The sequence below is a fragment of the Mauremys mutica genome, chromosome 15, assembly GCF_020497125.1.
Source record: "Mauremys mutica isolate MM-2020 ecotype Southern chromosome 15, ASM2049712v1, whole genome shotgun sequence".
Classification (NCBI taxonomy): domain Eukaryota; kingdom Metazoa; phylum Chordata; order Testudines; family Geoemydidae; genus Mauremys; species Mauremys mutica.
In genome coordinates, this window is record NC_059086.1 from 7,495,769 (window position 1) to 7,514,496 (window position 18,728).

The 18,728-nt window shown below is 49.9% G+C and overlaps 1 long non-coding RNA gene across 1 annotated transcript; it reads right to left on the minus strand.

The window, feature by feature from the left end:
• Positions 1-457: 457 nt before the first annotated feature.
• LOC123350388 lies at positions 458-18,389 on the minus strand. Its single transcript, XR_006573750.1, has 6 exons — positions 18,343-18,389; positions 16,695-16,776; positions 11,746-11,907; positions 1,752-1,842; positions 949-1,110; positions 458-584 (listed from the first exon to the last, which is right to left on the minus strand). It is a non-coding gene; the product is annotated as an uncharacterized LOC123350388 (long non-coding RNA).
• Between the last annotated feature and the right edge of the window lie 339 nt (positions 18,390-18,728).

The window sequence follows — 18,728 nt, forward strand, 5'->3', positions numbered from 1 at the left end:
TTTTGAACCCCATTATAGTCTTGGTCTTCACAACACCCTCTGGCAAGGAGTTCCACAGGTTGACTGTTGTGTGAAGAAAGACTTCCTTTTGTTTGTTTTAAAACTGCTACCTAGTAATTTCACTTGGTGACCCTTAGTTCTTGTGTTATGAAAACGAGTAAATAACACTTCCTTATTCCCTGTCTCCTCACCAGTCATGATTTGATAGAGGTCTAGCATATCCCCCCTGCGTTGTCTCTTTTCCAAGCTGAAGCGTCCCAGTCTTATTAAAATCACTCCTCAAAGGCAATGAAGAGTTCATTCCATCCAAGCCATCTCTGTTGGGAAGGAAGAGTAGATGGGAAATGCACTTTTCAGAAGCGCACTGGGGCACTTGTCAGGCCATCGACATGGTCTCTTCCGGAAGCAGAGAACACAACACCACACTGTTTACACAAAGGGAGATTTTATTCTCAATCTGGACAGTAAGAACATGTCTAAAACAGCCACTGGGGAATCTACAAATTTAAAAATATTGACAAAGTTTAAAAGCTTTGACTCTTTTCCAGGCTGCTCCTTCCCATAGCAAGAGCCTCACAGAGAGCCTGGAGAGAGAGAGTCAGGAATGATGACAATGCAGGCGGGGGAAGGTACTACATTTATAAACAGCAGGTCCTGCGGTAATGTCACATGCCATCTTTGAGGCCTGGTCTACACTGGGGCGGGGGAGGGGGGGTCGATGTAAGATATGCAACTTCAGCTACGTAGCTGAAGTCGACGTATCTTATTTCGACTCCCCTCCCGCAGCTCCCTCGTCGACTCCGCTTCCACCTCTTGCCCTGGTGGAGTTCCGGAGTCGACGGGAGCGCGTTTGGGGAAATCGATATATCGCGTCTAGACGAGACACGATATATCGATCCCCGATAAATTGATCGCTACCTGCCGATCCAGCGGGTAGTCTGGACATACCCTGAGTTATGCCAAGGTGACAGAAGCTGAAGACCATGTTTCCAGAGTCAGAAGCCAAGGCATTGAATCGAAGGGTTGAGCCACCAGTACAGTTAAAATGATGCACCCTCGTGTTGAGGCAGTTATGCTGGTATAGGAGTGCTAGTCCTGGGATAGCGATTCCTATAGGAGAAGATGAATAAACTCTACTGGTATAAAGATGCAGAACTGCATCCACGCTAGGGGTGGTACTGGGGACTACAGTGCTAAGAAGTCACACCCCTCACTGACCTAACTGCCCCAGTACAAGATCTGTACACAGACCAGGCCTTAGGGTCACATGTTACTTATACAATTTGGTGTGCGCTATATAGCCCCTCTCCCCCGTCCCCCGAGAGCTTCTGACTCAAAAGCAACATCAGCCTGTTTCTAGCCGTGGAGGAAAGTCCTCTAGGACACCGAGCTTTGAGGAAGTGACACTAGTTCAGTAACATTCACTTTGGGCAGGGAGCAGCTTTGCTGGCATCCTCCACCCTCCTTTGCTCCCTCGTTCCATGGGATTGCTGGCTCCCAGCTACAGGACATGTTCTGCTCATGAAAGCAGTGCGCCTTGAGCAAGTACCTTAGTAACTAGAAATAAAGGGGTTTCTTCCCTTTAGAGACCAGACAGCAAATGTCCTAGAGATGAGTACAAGACACGAGTACAGTAAGACCCAGGGCTGACCCAGTGCAGCTGGGCTCTTGTGATAACTTGATGTTTCGGAAGCTGGTCACCACCCTTCCCCACCTCCCAGACAGAACAGTTTAGTGCCCCCACCCAGTACCATTTCTCTTGGAGAGACCCTTCGGAGTCCACGCTGCTGTGGTGCTCATGGCCTGCATTGGCTGGTTTCTATCCCGGCCTGTCTCACCACACTGATCAATGAGATGAAAACGGAGAGGAGTTAGTACACATACACCAGGGTGAGCAGCCAGCATGGCCCGTGTCAGGCTGCCAGATAGTCCATAGGACATGCCTGCATCTCAGGACCTGCCTCCATAAGCCCCACCCACATGCAGCTAGATGAGACTTGTCAGCATGTCCCCACCTTAGTCCAGGTTACCCAGCTCTGAAAGCAGCTCTAAATAGGACCCCCATGGCATTCCCTGGGATCTGCCACTGTCATGTGCTTGATGGGCCTTAGGGATTCTATGCTGTTCCATGCCAGCGAGCACTGGATTGTTCCCCACAACACCCCTGGTAACAGGTAAGTCTTGTTCCCAGGGCAGGGACAATGCCTTGGTTGTAAGCTGCCATGGGCCTTCCCAGGGCAGCCCACACATGAGCTTGGACCTTCAGCCCAGGTGAACGATGGCCCCCTCCCACCTTGGCAAACAGCAGCTGTTCAGGCACCTGCATGGATTTTACTCCTGGCTGGGAGGGTTTGTGGAGAATGTGCCCACAGTGGCTGGACCATGAGCTCTCTGGGGCATGAACAGTCTGGCTTGTTTGCCCACCCCCTAGCACAGCGGGGTCCTGCTCCCCATTTGAGGTCCCCAGGTGCTACCATCACTCGGACCCCTGCTTAGAAAGCACATTTGCATTAACTGGGTTAACTTGGCATTTCCTGCTGCCATGGGGTACCAGCCATGTGTTAAACAGGAGAAGGAGTGAGACTTGTTACACTCACAAACAAGGATTTCAGAGTGAAGCAGCCAACAGCTGACTGCTCCTGCATAGCCAGTCTTGCCTTGGAACTCAGCCTGCGTTCCCTTAGGGAACGTTTCACTTCCAGTAAGACACCCCTCCCCCCCGCATCTCTGGTGTTCAGCTGTTTGTCCCCCAAAGCTACCGTGCGGCTTCTATTCCACTGAACTCTGGATCCCCTGCCCCAGTGCCCTGTAACTGCCAGGCTTCACGAGCTTACTAACTCGCCACACTGCATTGTCTGAGGCCAGGTGAATGCCTGCACCCCCACTTCCCTCCTGAGCCATGCAGCTATACCGCCCTAGCCCCCCAGGTAAACAATGCTGGGTCGACAAGAGAGCTTTTCCCATCGACATAGCTACCGCCTCCCGGGGAGGTGGGTTAGCTACGCCCGCCCATTGCCACAGTAGTGTCTTCACTAAAGCACCACAGCTGTAGCACTGCAAGTAGAGACAAGCCCTAAGCCATGAGAAGGACCCAGGAGCCCCCATGCTCTCAGTTACAAGGGGATAAGCTATGAGAAGTTCCGCAATGCTGGTGAAGTTGCTAATGGACTTTCACAGACTCTGGCCCTGCCATCAGACATTTTGGATCCTGATAGACCCAAAGGAACAGAAATTGAGTTGGGCTTCCTCCTTCACGCACATGGGGAGAAGGGAACGGGAACAGAGCAATGTATTTCTAACCGGATTGCTGCCTCCAAAGCACCTGCTTCTGGCATGGCCAGCCTCAGTTTCCCCATCCTCGGGGCTCCTCAGTGGTTTCCCAGAGGCTCTCACAGCCTGTGACACCCGTACTGAGGCTGACTTAGCACAGACGGCTCCAAAACAGAGCCCTCCACGTCCCAACCAAGAGTGTCTATATTTTAAGGTCTGTATCTTCCTCCTCCCCACTCAGAGGCTGCCTGGAGCCTGACTTGCCTTGGCAGGCCACTCCCAGTCCTGCCCAGCTGGAGCCGCCTTCTTCCCTGCAGCTTCCCCAGGACTTGCCTTATCTACCACAGAGACCTAACCGGGTGGAAGGGGGGGGACATGACCCTGTCATGTGACCTCCATTCTTCCCACTTGGGGAAAACAGGTCACAGGTGGGGCCAAGACCTATGGGGCCAGCTGCCCTGTGACAGTGTCCACATTATCTGAGAGACCCGGGCACATCAGTTCTTTTTTATCCCTTGCAAACTCAGACAGGAATCTCCAAGCAGTTCTCGTGGTGGCTCCATTTATGCCCAGCAGACCCATGTCCTGGCCCAGTTCTGACCTCACTTATACCCATGCAATCTGCAGCCCTTAGTCAGGCTGTACGGGTGTAATGTGAGCAGAAGCAGGCCCATTACAGCCCTGGGCACTGCAGGGGTGTGTCTAGGGAAGTTCCGTTAGATTTCTGGCCACCCAACTAGAACAGCATCATCCAAGAGTGACTATTGCAGGAGTGCACAGAGCTGTTGGAGGGACAAGAGCCCTGCTGGCCAGACGGTGTGGCCAGCCCCAAGTGTTAAACACAAACCAGCGTAAAAGTCAGGCCCCCAAACCCCACGAAATCCTAGGAGTTGGTTTCTTTTTGCCTGCTGGTTACTGAGCATTTAGGCTCACACAGTCCATGTTTTCAACCTTTCCTCTCAACCAGCAGGGCTAGACACTTGTTTTAAGTCACTCAGCTTCCCAGCTGCTGGGGCTTTACAAGCCCCCAAGGATCATGAGACTTGCAATAAAGTTACCAGTGCCACAGCTCTTGACACTAACACGGCTACCCCTCTGATAGTAGAGCTGGGACATTCACACCAGTGGGGGACCCGGCCTGATCTGTGGCCCTCTTTTCCCAAAGGGGTGCAGAGTGGCTGCTAAAAGATGCCAGAGGAGAGTTAGCTCTCACCTTTGACTTGTGCTTAAGGTGCGATTTGCCTTGGAGCCAAGAACAAAGGGAGAAGTGGCAGCAGTCTCATCTACGTCTGAGGAGGAAAAGCCTAGTGTGAGTGCACAATGAAAGGCTTCTGGACCGGTTTGAACACACCACGACTCTACACCCACAGATAACATGAACAGGAGGACATTGGCCCTGCTCTCTCCCCAGACCACTTACTTGGAACAGATCTTGTTCCAGAGTTCTCCTGAGCTGTGCTTTAGAAGGAAGATGCAACTCCATGCTCTGGGTGTCCTATGCCTCTAACTGCTAGAAGCTGGGAGTGGACCACTTGGAAGTTGACCTGTTCTGTTCACTCCCTCTGAAGCAGCTGGTGCTGGCCACTGTCAGAAGACCAGATACTGGACTAGATGGACCAATGGTCTGACCCAGTATGGCCATTCTTATGGGTGCCCACTATGCTAGACCTGATCCTGCTGCCCTCCCGAGTTATAAGGGGCATGGGCATGCAGAGGAATCACAATGCCAGGGGTGCTAGCTGGTCTGTTGGAAAAGGTTCTCTCTTGGGATTTGGGAGCATTGCCAACACCTGTACGGTACATGCTCAGGCCCTCAGTAACAGCTCAGAGAGGTTTTATACCTGCACAACAGTTAAGCTTCCTATTGACAGGCGGGGGCCTGGCACAGAGGGTTGGAGCAGGATATAGACTTGTTTGCAAGAGACTTTTCCTGACCACAATGCTGACAACTCATGAGATGTTTGCAGTGTTGGTGTAGCAAGCGCTCGTCGCAGGATGAGAGAGACAGGGTAGCGGAGGCCATATCTTTTATTGGATCAAAGCCAGTTGGTGAGAGAGACAAGCTTTGGAACCACAAAGAGCTCATTTCAGGGCTGGGAAAGGTACTCAGAGCATCACAGCTAAACACAAGGTGGAACAGACTGTTTAGAATATGTGCTAACTACTGATAGCAAGGGACCATTGAAGGTGAAGTGACTTGTTAAAACCCCTCCAGTCATAGGGGAAAAGCAGCTAATGTACTCAGTGCTTTTTTTGCCCATCTTCATGAACAAGGTCAGCTCCCAGACTACTTCACTGGGCAGCACGGTAGGGGAAGGAGGTGACCAGTCCTTTGTGGAGAAAGAAGTGGTTCAAGACTATTTAGAAAAGCTGGATGAGCACAATTCCATGGGGCCAGATGTACTGCATCCGAGGGTGCTAAAGGAGTTGACAGATGTGATTGCAGAGCCGTTGGCCATTATCTTTGAAAACTCATGGCGATCGAGGGAGGTCCCGGATGACTGGAAAAAGACTAATGTAGTGCCCATCTTTAAAAAAAAAAGGGCAGGAGGAGGATCTGGGGAATTACAGGCCAGTCAGCCTCACCTCAGTCCCTGGAAAAATTCTGAAGCATGGAACAGTCAGCATGGATTCACCAAGGGCAAGTCATGCCTGACTAACCTAATTGCCTTCTACGAAGAGGGAACTGGCTCTGTGAATGAGGGGAAGTAGTAATCTGTTATTCCTTGACTTTAGCAAAGCTTCTGATACAGTCTTCCACAGTATTCTTGCCATAAGGTGCCTAGAAAGCAGGCTAGATCGTCAGGCTCAATGGTTCCATGTCCAGTTAGCAGCTGGTATCAAGTGGAGTGCCCCAAGGGTCAGTCCTGGTGCTGGTTTTGTTCAATATCTTCATTAATGATCTGGAGGACTGCACCCTCAGCAAGTTTGCAGACAACACTAAACTGGGAGGAGTGGTACATACACTGGAGGGTAGGGATAGGATACAGAGGGACCTAAACAAATTAGAGGATTGGGTCAGAAGACATCTGATGAGGTTCAACAAGGACAAGTGCACAGAGAGGCCTGCACTTAGGATGGAAGAATCCCATACACTGTTACAGACTGGGACTGAATGGCTAGGCAGCAGTTCTGCAGAAAAGGACCTAGAGCTTAGTGGACAAGAAGCTGGACAGGAGCCAGTGTGCCCTTATTGCCAAGAAGGCTAACGGCATTTTGGGCTGTATAAGTAGAGGCATTGCCAGCAAATTGAGAGATGTGATCTGTCATAAACAGATAGTTAAGGTCTCTTTTACCTGTAAAGGGTTAACAAGCTCAGTAACCTGACGGACACCTGACCAAAGGACCAATCAGGGGACAAGATAATTTCAAATTTCTGTGGAGGGAAGTCTTTGTCTGTGTTCTTTGTTTGGGTTGCCGTTCTCTCTTTGGATCAAAGAGTTGCCAGACATATATCCAAGTTCTCCAAATTTCCTGAAGTATCTTCTTCTATTCAGTATAGTGAGTATTAGAAAGGCGGACTAGTCTTATAATTAATTTCTGCATTTGCAATTGTGTGTTTGCTAGAAAAAATTCTTTATTTCTGTTTGCTGTTACTTTGATTATTTTGAGAAAGGGGGGGGGGGGAGTCTCTCCAGTTTTATAAGTTAGACCCTGTATATTTTTTCATCCTGTTGATACAGAGATAGTGTACTTTTTTCTTTCTTTTAATAAAATCCTTTTTTTTTTAGAACCTGATTGATTTCTTCCCTTGTTTGGATTTTCAGGGGAAGGGGAGGGGGGAAAAGTGAATCCCTCTTTGTTTTGATTCAAGGAGTTTGACTCTGTGGTGATCTCTCCCAACGGCTAGGGGAGGGGGGAAGAAGGTGGGGGGGGGAATGGTTTATTTCCCTTTGTGTTGAGATTCAAGGAGTTTGGATCTGTGTTCCCAGGGAAAGTTTTGGGGGAACAGGGAGTGTGCCAGACACTAAAAACCTGGCTGGTGGCAGCTTTTACCAAATCTAACTAGGATTTAAGTTTAAAGAAGCCCATGCAGGTCCCCATCTTGTGAACGCTACAGTTCAAAGTGGGGAATAAACCTATGACATGATCATTCCCCTCTATTAGGCATTGGTGAGGCCTCATCGGGAGAACTATGTCCAGTTTTGGGCCCCACACTACAAAAAGGATGTGGAAAAATTGGAAAGAATCTGGCAGAGGGCAACAAAAATGATTAGGGGGCTGGAGCACATGACATATGGGGAGAGGCTGAGGGAACTGGGATTGTTTAGTCTGCAGAGGAGAAGAATGAGGGGGGATTTGATAGCTGCTTTCAATCACCTGAAAGGGGGTTCCAAAAAGGATGCATCTAGACTGTTCTCAGTGGTACCAGCAGGGCCGCCCAGAGGGGGGGACAAGTGGGGCAATTTGCCCCGGGGCCCTGGGCTCCTCAGGGGCCCCCAAGAGAACAGCTGAGGCTCCTGCCCCAGCCCCTTACCCCCGCCTCCTCCCATCTCCAGGAGCCTCAGCACATCAAACAGTGTCCCTGGACACCGCTGCAGCCTGGCTCCGGCGGGGCCCCTGAGCCCCGCCCCGCTCCGACCCGCGTGGTGAGGGGGCGGGGCTGCGAGCTCCGGGCTGAGCTCAGCTCCCTCCGCTCGGCGTGGAGCTCACAGACCCGCCCCCTCACCACGCGGCTCGGAGCGGGGCGGGGCTCAGGCCGCGACACGCTGCAGCTGTTCAGCGATGCGCTGAGGCTCCGGGTGAGGAGGGAGCTGGGAGTAAGAGGCTGGGGCTGGGGGGGTTGGCTAAGGGGCAGGGAGTCCCAGGGACAGGGAGGGGGCGGACAGGGAACAGGGAACAGGGGGGTTGGATCGTGGGCATTCTGGGTGGGGGGGTCTGTCAGGATTCAGCGGGGGGGTGGATAGGGGTCGGGGCAGTCAGGGTATAGGGAGCAGGGGTGGGGTCCCGGGGTGGTGGTTGGGGTGGTGGGGTCTCTGGATGATGGTGAGGGGACAAGGAGCAGAATGGGTCAGGGATTCGGGGGTGGGCGGATGGGGGTCAGATAGGGGGCAGGGCCAGGCTGTTGGGGAGGCACAGCCTTCCCTACCCTGAAGCTCATTCAGCAGTTGGAGGCTTGCAGAAAAGCCAAGCTGTTAGCTTTTCCATTAGGGCTCCCATCCCTTTCACTTCTCACATGCCAAATTATAGTCTACATGTAATTTCAGTGCCCTAGGGAGATTCATGTCAGGGGAGGGTAGCGTCATTTAAAATTAGCCACTGGGGGGAGGGATCACATGAAAAGAGCAAGAGCCTTCCTAACCCTACCAAGGGAGACCCCCCCTCCTTCCCTGTATTCCCTGAGGCTTCAGAGGGGTTAATTCAGTGGTTCTCAAACTTTTGTCCTGGTGACCCTTTCACATAGCAAACCTCTGAGTGCGACCTCCCCCCTTATAAATTGAAAACACTTTTTTATATATTTAACACTATTATAAATGTTGGAGGCAAAGTGGGGTTTGAGGTGGAGGCTGACAGCTCACAACCCCCAGTAATAACCTCGTGACCCCCTGAGGGGTCCTGACCTCCAGTTTGAGAACCCCTGGGTTAATTTAATTTTAGCACCCTGTGTCCATTCACATGCATTTGCTATTTTGAGCATTTCAGTTTTGACAAAGTAGGCTCATCCCAGATTCTGGAACAAGCTCAAATGCTCAGTTTGTGGAGTATGTACATAAGCTGTACTAAAGACAAACCCACAGTAACTGTCTTCAGTTTGTGAGGGACCCCATGGAGCCAGTCTCTAGGAAACTGCATGGAGATTAAGTCCATTAATGGCTATTAGCCAGGATGAGTAAGGAATGGTGTCCCTAGCCTCTGTTTGTCAAAGTTATGGAGACTGATATGAGTCAAGGAAGCCAGCAGAGTATCAGAAACCTGGAAAAATCTCTGCCTGGATGGGCTCAGGTGTTTGGTCACAAGCTGAGGTGGTTCAAAAGTTTTGGATTTTTTTTTAAGCTGAATTTTTTATTGTTTCTTTAAACAATCAAACACAGCAAGAGGCAAATATTTGGCCACACACTTCTGAAACCTCAAACCACTTTCAGGTTTTGGCAGACTAATTTCAGCTTTTCAATTAAAAAAAACCATAACAAATTTTGAAGGAAAGCAGACATTGTCCGTGATTTTTTTCTGCTTTAAAAAAAAAACCCTAGTTTTCGATCCAGAAAAAGTTTTGATTGAAAATATTTGTCCAACCCTTTTAATGAGCTTTAGTGCCTTTTAGTACTAGCTGATGCTGAGAACCAGTGATACCTTGTAAAGAAGTTTTCTCAAAACTGGGTTTGTGCTGAGATGTGGAAGGTTTATTTTTCCCAGGGGCACCCGTGGGGGGGAGCAAGTGGGGAAATTTGCCCTGGGCCCCGCAAGGGCCCCCAGGAGAATGTAGTACTGCAATTTTTTTATAGAAGGGGCCTCCAAAATTTCTTTGCCCCAGGCCCCCTGAATTCTCTGGGCGGCCCTGGGTACCAGATGACAGAACAAGGAGTAATGATCTCAAGTTGCAGTGGGGGAGGTTTAGGTTGGATATTAGGGAAAAAACTTTTACTAGGAGGGTGGTGAAGCACTGGAATGGGTTACCTAGGGAGGTGGTGGAATCTCTTTCCTTAGAGGTTTTTAAGTTCGGGCTTCTCAAAGCCCTGGCTGGGATGATTTAGTTGGGGATTGGTCCTGCTTTGAGCAGAGGGTTGGACTAGATGACCTCCTGAGGTCCCTTCCAACCCTGATATTCTAGGATAAGAAGCAATGGGCTGAAATAGCAGTAAGGGAGATTTAGATTAGTCATAGGGAGAGAACTTCCTGTCAGGGCAGTTAAGCACTGGAATAAATTGTCTAGTGAGGTTGTGGAATCCCCATCATTGGACATTCTTAAGAGCAGGTTAGACAAACACCTGTCAGGGATGGTCTAGATCAGAGGTGGCCAATCTGTGGCTCCAGAGGCACATGCAGCTCTTCAGAAGTTAATATGCGGTTCCTTGTATAGGGACCAACTCTGGGGCTGGAGCTACAGGCACCAACTTTCCAATGTGCCAGGAGGTGCTCACTGCTCAGCCGCTGGCTCTGCCACACAGGGTTGGCTCCAGCATTTTTTGCCACCCCTAGTGGTGAAGAAAAACATACCAACACCTGATTGAGCTGCCACCGAATTCGAGGAGAGGGAGTGAAAGGCCCCTGTTGAATTGCCTAAGTCCCCAGACATGCCGCCCCTTTCTATTGGCCACGGCAGGTACCTGCTTCCTTCTCTGGTGCCTGGAGCCAGCCCTGCTGCCCCTACTTCACTCCTTCCCAGCCCCTTGCTCCTTCCCCCCCCCCCGAGAGCCTCCTGCATGCCACAAAACAGCTCATGGGGAGGTGTGTGGAAGGAGGGGGAGGCCCTGATCAGCGGAGTTGCTGATTTATTACTGGTTTCAGAGTAGCAGCCGTGTTAGTCTGTATCCACAAAAAGAACAGGAGTACTTGTGGCACCGTAGAGATTATTATTGTTGCTCTTTGGCAATGTACATTGGTAAATTCTGGCTCCTTTTCTGGCCCAGTTTGGCCACTCCTAGCCTAGATAATACTTATTCCTGCCTTGAATGCAAGGGACTGGACTAGAGGACCTTGAGGTCTCTTCCACTCCTACAATTCTATGGGTTGTAGTTAGAATCACACTCAGTGGGGACCTCGCCAGGAAAGATTTTTCCTGAACTCCCTTTTCTGATCTTCAGACTCCCCAGCCTCTCCAAGATCATCAGAAGCAAGCTCCCCACAGACCAGGACACCAACTCAAAGCAGCACCACACCCTGCCCAAACAGTTGCAAACCCCACACACAGCTCCGCTTTCAAGATCCATGGGTCCTAGATGTGCGCCGGATCAGATAGGCATTAAACACCATCACCCCAATGTGGGTGAAGCCAGCCAACCAGCCATGAGGCTGTCAAATGAACTCACAGGAAAATAAGCTAAGAACACTCTGGGCTGGTCTACACTGGCACTTCACAGCACTAGAACTTTCTTGCTCGGAGTGTGAAAAAACACTTCTCCCCTCCCCTCCCCTCCTTCTGGGCGCTGCACGGGTCAGCACTGTAACATGCTAATACAACCTATGCACCAGCACTGGTAGCCACACCCCTCAGGGAGGTGGGTTTTTTTAGAGCATTGGGAGAGCTCTCTCCCAGCGCTGTTCTGTGACTACACAAGCCGTGGACAAGTCCTCGGTATCCAGCCTCTCAGTCCTTGTCCTCAGATGAAGCCTGCACAACCCCTGCAAAAGATGAGCCTGAAAGCTGAAATTCCTAACTCTGCTAGACACTAAAAATCATGGACTGGAGAGAGAGACTGGAGCTATAATCCACTAACAACTCCCCATCCCCCACAGCTGCCTTCCCCCTTATGATTGGAGGGGTGTTAACAGGCCACTTCACCATGAATGGTCCCTTGAAATGTGTTAACTACTTACGCAAGAGCCAGCAGGAAGGCTCAGTCCCGTCCCGGAGGAGCCAGCGGTTGCTCTCACTGATTTTAGTAGCAGGGGATCTGGCCTTGTCCATGCTATGGGGTTTCAGGGAATTGATTCCCACTGCTTTGGATAAGCCAGCAGGCACAGGAGAAACCTCGGCTCCTGGAACAAAGCGCCACCATATTAAACCTGCAGCCCCAGAGCCTTGATGTCAAATTCCAACAATATTGAAGCTGTGGGAGCTCAGTGGGGCAAAGGAGCTCAGCAGGGGGTAAGCCTGCCAGTGTCCCCCAAGTGCAGACACAGCCTTGCCAGCTACAGCACACTTTGGCCATAGTAGGATTTGACATGTTAACCACACACCCTCAGACCCCTGCCCACTGGACACCTTGTTTAGAATTTAAAGCTTGTTGCATTATACAGCATAGTTTAATAAACGAGTCAAGACAAAGCAGTTGTACTTTAGCATGTGTTAAACTGGTCGAGTGAAACACTAGCCACCACAAACACCAAACCTTTAATCCTATTTAAAGCAAAAGCCCACAGTGGTCTAAATGGAGTTATCTACAGGAAGAGTTGACCAGAGTAGCTATTCTGGGATAGTGCCCCATTGAGGTTGCGGCTATTTCAGAACAAGCATGATTTTATTCCAGGATTTCTTGGAATAAATCATATGAAGCACATGAATTATTCTGGAATTGAAGTCACGGATTCTGAAGTACTCAGGGAAGGATTACTGAACGCCAGTCAGCTTCCATGTGTAGACAAGGTATAGTAGTGACTGGTAACGCTAAAGGTAGCATGGTGTGTGGTTTCACGCTCTAAGGCCTAGTCTACACTAAAACTTACGCCGACCTCGCAATGTCCCTTTGGAGTGTGAAATATTCATCCCTCGAGAGATGTAGTTAAGCCAGGACTGAAAATTACCTGCACCAAACAGCGCACAGGCCAGTGTTCACCTCCCACTCTGAAGGGAAGATTTGCAGGACAAAGGGCAGGGATGAGGCATTTGAAGTACAGCTGGTCAGAAAATGAACATTTTTTTTCCTGTAGAAAATTTCATTTTGGGGGGCAAAGATTTATATATATTTCAATTTTTTTGGTTGAAAATCGAAACATTTCAATTTGGAAATGCTGCTGCAGTGCCTCATGGGAGCTGTAGTTTCGATATCTCAGGCCCCCATTCTTTAGAGATCAGGCTACCTAGTCAGTCTACATCTCCCATGATGCACAATGGTCACTCCTCTTGAAGAGAGAAAGCGATGCATCATGGGAGTGCCTGGGGCCTTATGGGAAATGAAGGGTGGCCAGCCCTAATGTAAAGGTTTGGAAAAACAGGGGGAGGAGTGACAATCTATAGCTACAGACTCTGCTGGCCACAAACACCAGCCCCATGAAACCTCCTCACCTCCCCCCCTCAACTTCTGCTCGGGATCATGATTGTCTCCTTCACCTGTTTTCCCACATAGAGGTTTTTGTCTAACCACATCACTGAGCCCAACGTGCACTGGCTGGGCCTCAGCGACTCAGCGAAGGAAGGGGAGTGGCGCTGGCTGGATGGCAGCCCCCGTCTGTCAGGCAAGTCCCTCTCTGTTCGGCCTCTATAGAGAAAGAACTGTCCGTTACAGTCTGTTGTTTCTGCTTTAAAGAGCCAGATGGAGCACTGATACTATTGCAATTAATGCCAGAGGGGTTCCTGGTCCCCTTTATTGGCTAAAGCATGTAAAGAAGGTTGAGTCTGCTACTGCCTCCATGCTAATGTCATCCAGGGTCAGCACAGAGAAGGGGCTGGACCTGGGATGTTCCTGGGGAGCAAAAAGCTGCTTTACAATGGGACATTCTGAATGTCATGCTAAGGAAAGGTGCTGGGGAGAACAGCAACATGGCCCCATGGGGACAGGGCCATGGAGAAGGAGGCAGCACTCCTGGGTTCTAGTCCCAGCCCCATGAGTGTTCTCTGCTGGCAGACTGTGAGGGACGTCTCTCCCTGCTCTATGCCTCAGTTTCCTCCCCTGTAAAATGGACTGGAAACTGATGTCCTCCAAGCTGAGAATAGCTCTGGCTTGAGCAGTGGCTGGGCCAGCTTCCCCCTATTCAGTGGTTAGCACCAACCTGCCATGGCCCTGATCTCCAGGCACCACCTCAAGCATTGAGTAGGTAGATCAGTCCATGCCCACCTTGACTCTCTCTGCTAAAACTATCAGACCAGTCACGGCCCATTGGCCTTGGTGACATGGAGGCCTGTCCCCTAGGAGCCGGCTCATTTCACTCGACCTGCATGGAGGAGGTTTTCGAACCAGAGACACTGTACGCATGTGGACTCTGTTCTGTTGCTATGACTCCAGCCACACTGGGGATTGGATGGGAGATGATTGTCACCAGGGCAGCCTGTGTAAGCCAGGAACAAGTGGAGCATTTGCAGGGGTGCTGGGATACAGGCATCCACCGGTGGGAGTTGCGGTAGGAGCAGAGCCATCTAAATCATGTTTCTGCAGTGCAGGCAGAGTCAAGCATCGGTCTCTTTGTGCCCCGACTGCCCTCTCTGCTGTGATGAGCAGCCACCTATCCTCTGCGTTCTTCCATCCATCCAACTTCCTCTTACCCAGCGACTGCACCACCTGGCCTGCCAACCCCTGCTGTTTGGATGGTGACATTTAAAGGCAGCTAGAGCTGTATGAAGCAGCTGGCATCCACCAAGGTCCTTCCATCCAAAGTTTTTGGTACCCCACCTCCCTTGTAGAACTTCCATACCCACCTCTAATTCCATGGGGCTTCGGTTTGCATTTCAGGTTCTGGGGGACCGGGGAACCCAGCAATGTTGGGCAGCAAGGGGAGGACTGTGGCAGCCTCCGCTTCGACGGGAAGTGGAATGATGCCACCTGCCCCGTGACTGAGCACTGGATCTGCGAACAGCAGTGCTAGCTGAGTCCCGGAATCCACAACAGGGACGGGAAGGAGTGGGGGGTGTCACGCAGCCTGCCCCACGTGGGACAGCTTAGGAGCTATCATCTCTCTATAGCAGTGATTCTCAGACTACCACTCGTGAAGTGCAAGAAGCTCTTCAATGTGTCTCCTGCAGCTCTGCAGCACACGCTATTGAAACATGGTGATTTAATTATTAGCAGATCTAAGTTATTAACCAATGTGGATGCTTTTACTATGTTATTAACCCATTAAGTTATCAACTTGCACTAAACTACTAACTTATTTGTTGTGAGAATAATAGATATAGATAAAAAACTAAATATTTCCCATCATAATGTTTAAATATGAATAGTACTATAGGAAATGAAACAATCAATTCACCTACTGTGGCTCTTTAGCATAATGGTGATGGCTAATTCAGCTCCTGAGCCGCTGAGGTCCATGTATCACTGCTCTACATGCTGGGGGGCTATTGCAGCGAGCTGAGCTATGGGACAGGATCATGGAAAGCAGATGTGGAGAAGCTGACTGGCACTGGACCGTCTAATCCATGCAGGAGTTTTCTGGTACCATCCTGGCACATCTTTACATCACTTGTGCCCAGAACCTTTTCGGTATGTGTGTTTTTTATAGCATCAGCCCACTACATGCCAGATTCTGGGAGCAGGGTCTGCCTCTGGCTCAGAGCTGAACTTTGTTTTATATCAGCAAAGTCTTGACCATTACCTTAGCTCAGGCCTTAGGCCTCAGACCGGGCCTCTGATACAAGGACTTTTCTTTCAGGACCTCATCTTACTACATTCCCCCACTTTTTGTCTTTTTATGGGGAGGATGTTTTCCCATCATCCCAGAAAATCATAATGCGTGGAGTAAAGAGAACCCAGTGGGCTAAACATTATTATGTGGTTACCTTATTTTACCATCCATACACTCATGCCCCATCTGTCCCTTAGTCGGCACATTCCCTCGTACAACTGCTAGACAAATTTTATTATCCAATTATTATTAGTCCCTTATGGTGGGCCTGGGAATGTTAGTTTCGGGACCTTGACTGAGTTGTGGGGTCTGTGCTTGTGTGTTGTTAACTTCACTGAATGGTATGAGATGGCCTTTGCCGGTATTTGTTAGTCCACACTTGGGGCTTTGTTAAGAAAAAAAATCTAAATTTTATAAATAAAATAAATATATGGATATATATAAATGAATATATGTTGTGATTACTATGTGGTTGATAAATGATCATATGTGATATATGATGGGGGCTTATATGCTGTATATGTTAGAAGTATATTCTTTAACACCTTACTCCTTAAAATGATTATTCATTACCACAGCGGTACTGATTCACATTCGCATCCCCTTCTTCACTCAGTACTGTAGCTTAGCTTTCTTGGTTTGACATAACATGTAACATCACATTCCCATGAGAATAACAATTGTTAGGGCGTGGACTCCCATTAGGATTACGCTAAGGGTTCGGGCCACTGGATGTAAAGTCACATCCTCCAGAATTGCCCACCAGAGTCTTTCCACCTCTCTTTGTACATTTTCTTTTCATTCATTTGCTGCTGGATCAATTAAGTTATTTGTATTAGAGGTTCCTTGGTTCTCGCCACCAAATCATGTCTATCCAACTGCAAGTGTTCCACTGGGGGGAACAGCTCAATCAGTAAGTCTTGTAAGTGTTCAGGTGGAATGATCATTTCAATGACAGTACTGCCTTTTGCTTGTTGGCCAGAGGCCTGGGCTCCTATTTGGTATTCTGCTGGTAACAAGTATGCAGAATCCAGCATCACTTGTAGGGCAAATGTTGCCAGCTATGGAAAAAATTATGAAAACCTATAGCACAGATCCCATCCTGAATTTGTACTACCTCATTAACCAGTTTCTTTTGTCCTAGTTCAGCCCAACCTTTACTTGTGTTATTAATATCAATTGTGGCGTAGCACTCACACAGTCACAGAGGAGTAATGCTGGACATATGGCTTGTTTACAAGCGTCCCCACACTATTTGCCTAATATACCTTAACTGGCTCCTGCAGCCGTCTAGGAACTGCCATCATGAGATATACGCTTTTGCCGTCCGCATTGTCCAATCTTGGAACCCTATTAAAATTTAGAAAATTGTAGAAAGACAGGTGTAATATGGTTTATGCCTCGTTGCTGTATTTTTTTCAAGATGTTTGTGAGGTTTAATATCCATGGCCAATTCTAAAGTTGCAACTGCAACAAACTTTGCTGTACAATTTTGATTACTCTATTGCCATAGGCTGTGCAAGTAACTGCCAATGAAACATCATTATTTTTTCGTGCTGTTTATGAGGGACAGAATGGTAGTATTCAGGTGGCCAGGGCCGGCTCTAGGTTTTTTGCTGCCCCAAGCAAAAAAAAATTTGGCTGCCCCTCGTCCCAGCCCTGGGCTCCCCCCCCCACACCTCCTGCAACCCCAGCCCTGGGGTCTCCCCCCTCACCCGCACCCTCCTTCCGCCACAGCCCTGGGTCACTGGAAACTTGCTCCCAGGGTGGGTCATTCAGCAGGAATTTTGGATGTGCACAGAACACAAACAGGATTGGGTCCCATATGGTTACAGAACTGCAGTAAAGTGGAACAATTTTCACCTTGTTTGATTGAAGGATATCTGGATGCATATTATAAGACTGTCCTACATAAATGAGGAAAAGTTGAGGTGCCTTTATTATTCTTTTGTTCCACTCTTTGTTTCTATGGGGAATTTGCCAATGCAATATCACTGTCTTCCTTTTAAACAAACAAACAAAAGGCAATGGCTATTGAAAATAGCAATTCCAGTCCTAATAACCGCTGGGAAGCATTTCTTGCTCAATTTTATCCTAGTTTTTCTACAGCAAGTTACAGTGGATCAGTATACTTGATTTGGGAGAAAAGAAGTAGCAACTGCCCAAACTAAGCTTGAGCACTCCTGAATTTTGGGGTGTTCAAATCTGGAAGGCAGGTGCTGGGGTGGGGGTGGAGGGGGGGCTGTGGGCTCCATGGGCTCCGCGGGGGAGCACGGCAGCATGTATGCAGCAGTGTGTCTGGCGCTGCGCGGAACCAGACAAGCTGGTCTGAGTGGCACGGTAAGGGGGCTGGGGGGGTTGGAGAAGGGGTAAGGGGTTTGGGGGGGCAGTCAAGGGACAGGGAGAAGGGGGGGGTTAGATGGGTCAGGGGTTCGGGGGGGCCGTAAGGGGACAGGCAGCGGTTGGATAGGCATGGGAGTCCCAGGGGTTTGTCAGGGGACAGCTAGGGGGTGGGGTCCTAGGGGGGCAGTTGGGGACAAGGAGAAGGGAGGTTTAGGTGGGGGCTGGGGTCCCAAGGGGCAGTTAGGGGCAGGGGTCCCGGGATGGGGCAATCGGGTGACAGGGACCTGCGGCGCTTAGATAGGGGGTGGGGTCCTGGGGGGCAGTTAGGGGCAGGGGTCCCGGGATGGGGCAATCGGGCAACAAGGACCAGCGGCGCTTAGATAGGGGGTGGGGTCCTGGGGGGCAGTTAGGGGCAGGGGTCCCAGCAGGGGGTGATCAGGGGACAGGGAGCGGGGGGGGTTGGATGGGTTGGGGTTTCTGTGGGGGGCAGTCGGAGGGAGTGGATGGTGGCGGGGGGGCTTCCCTCCCCGTGGACTCTCCTGTTTTTTGAATGTTAAAGTCTGGTCTCCCTACCATTCACAGCACTCACAGCAGGCTGCCGCATGAGGTCCCCCTCCTTCCTTCCCAGTTGGTAGTGGCCAAGGGAATGCTGGGAAATGTAGTTCTTTCCCTGCTCCAGGGCTGGCTCTATAGGCAGGGAGCTAACCAAGGAACTACAGCTCCCAGAGCCCCCTGTTGGTTCTCAGCTTCCCTGCTGCCCCGGCAAATGGGCTGCCCCAAGCACGTGCTTGCTTTGCTTGTGCCTAGAGCCGCACTTGCTTGTTCTTGACAAATCCATCTTGGTTCTTACTTATCACCTATTATCCTCTAGCTTTTAATAAATTGGTAGATTAATCATTTTTTCCAGTATCTTTTTGGGGGATTGAAGTTAGCCTGTCCCATCTTTACTTCCCTGAGAA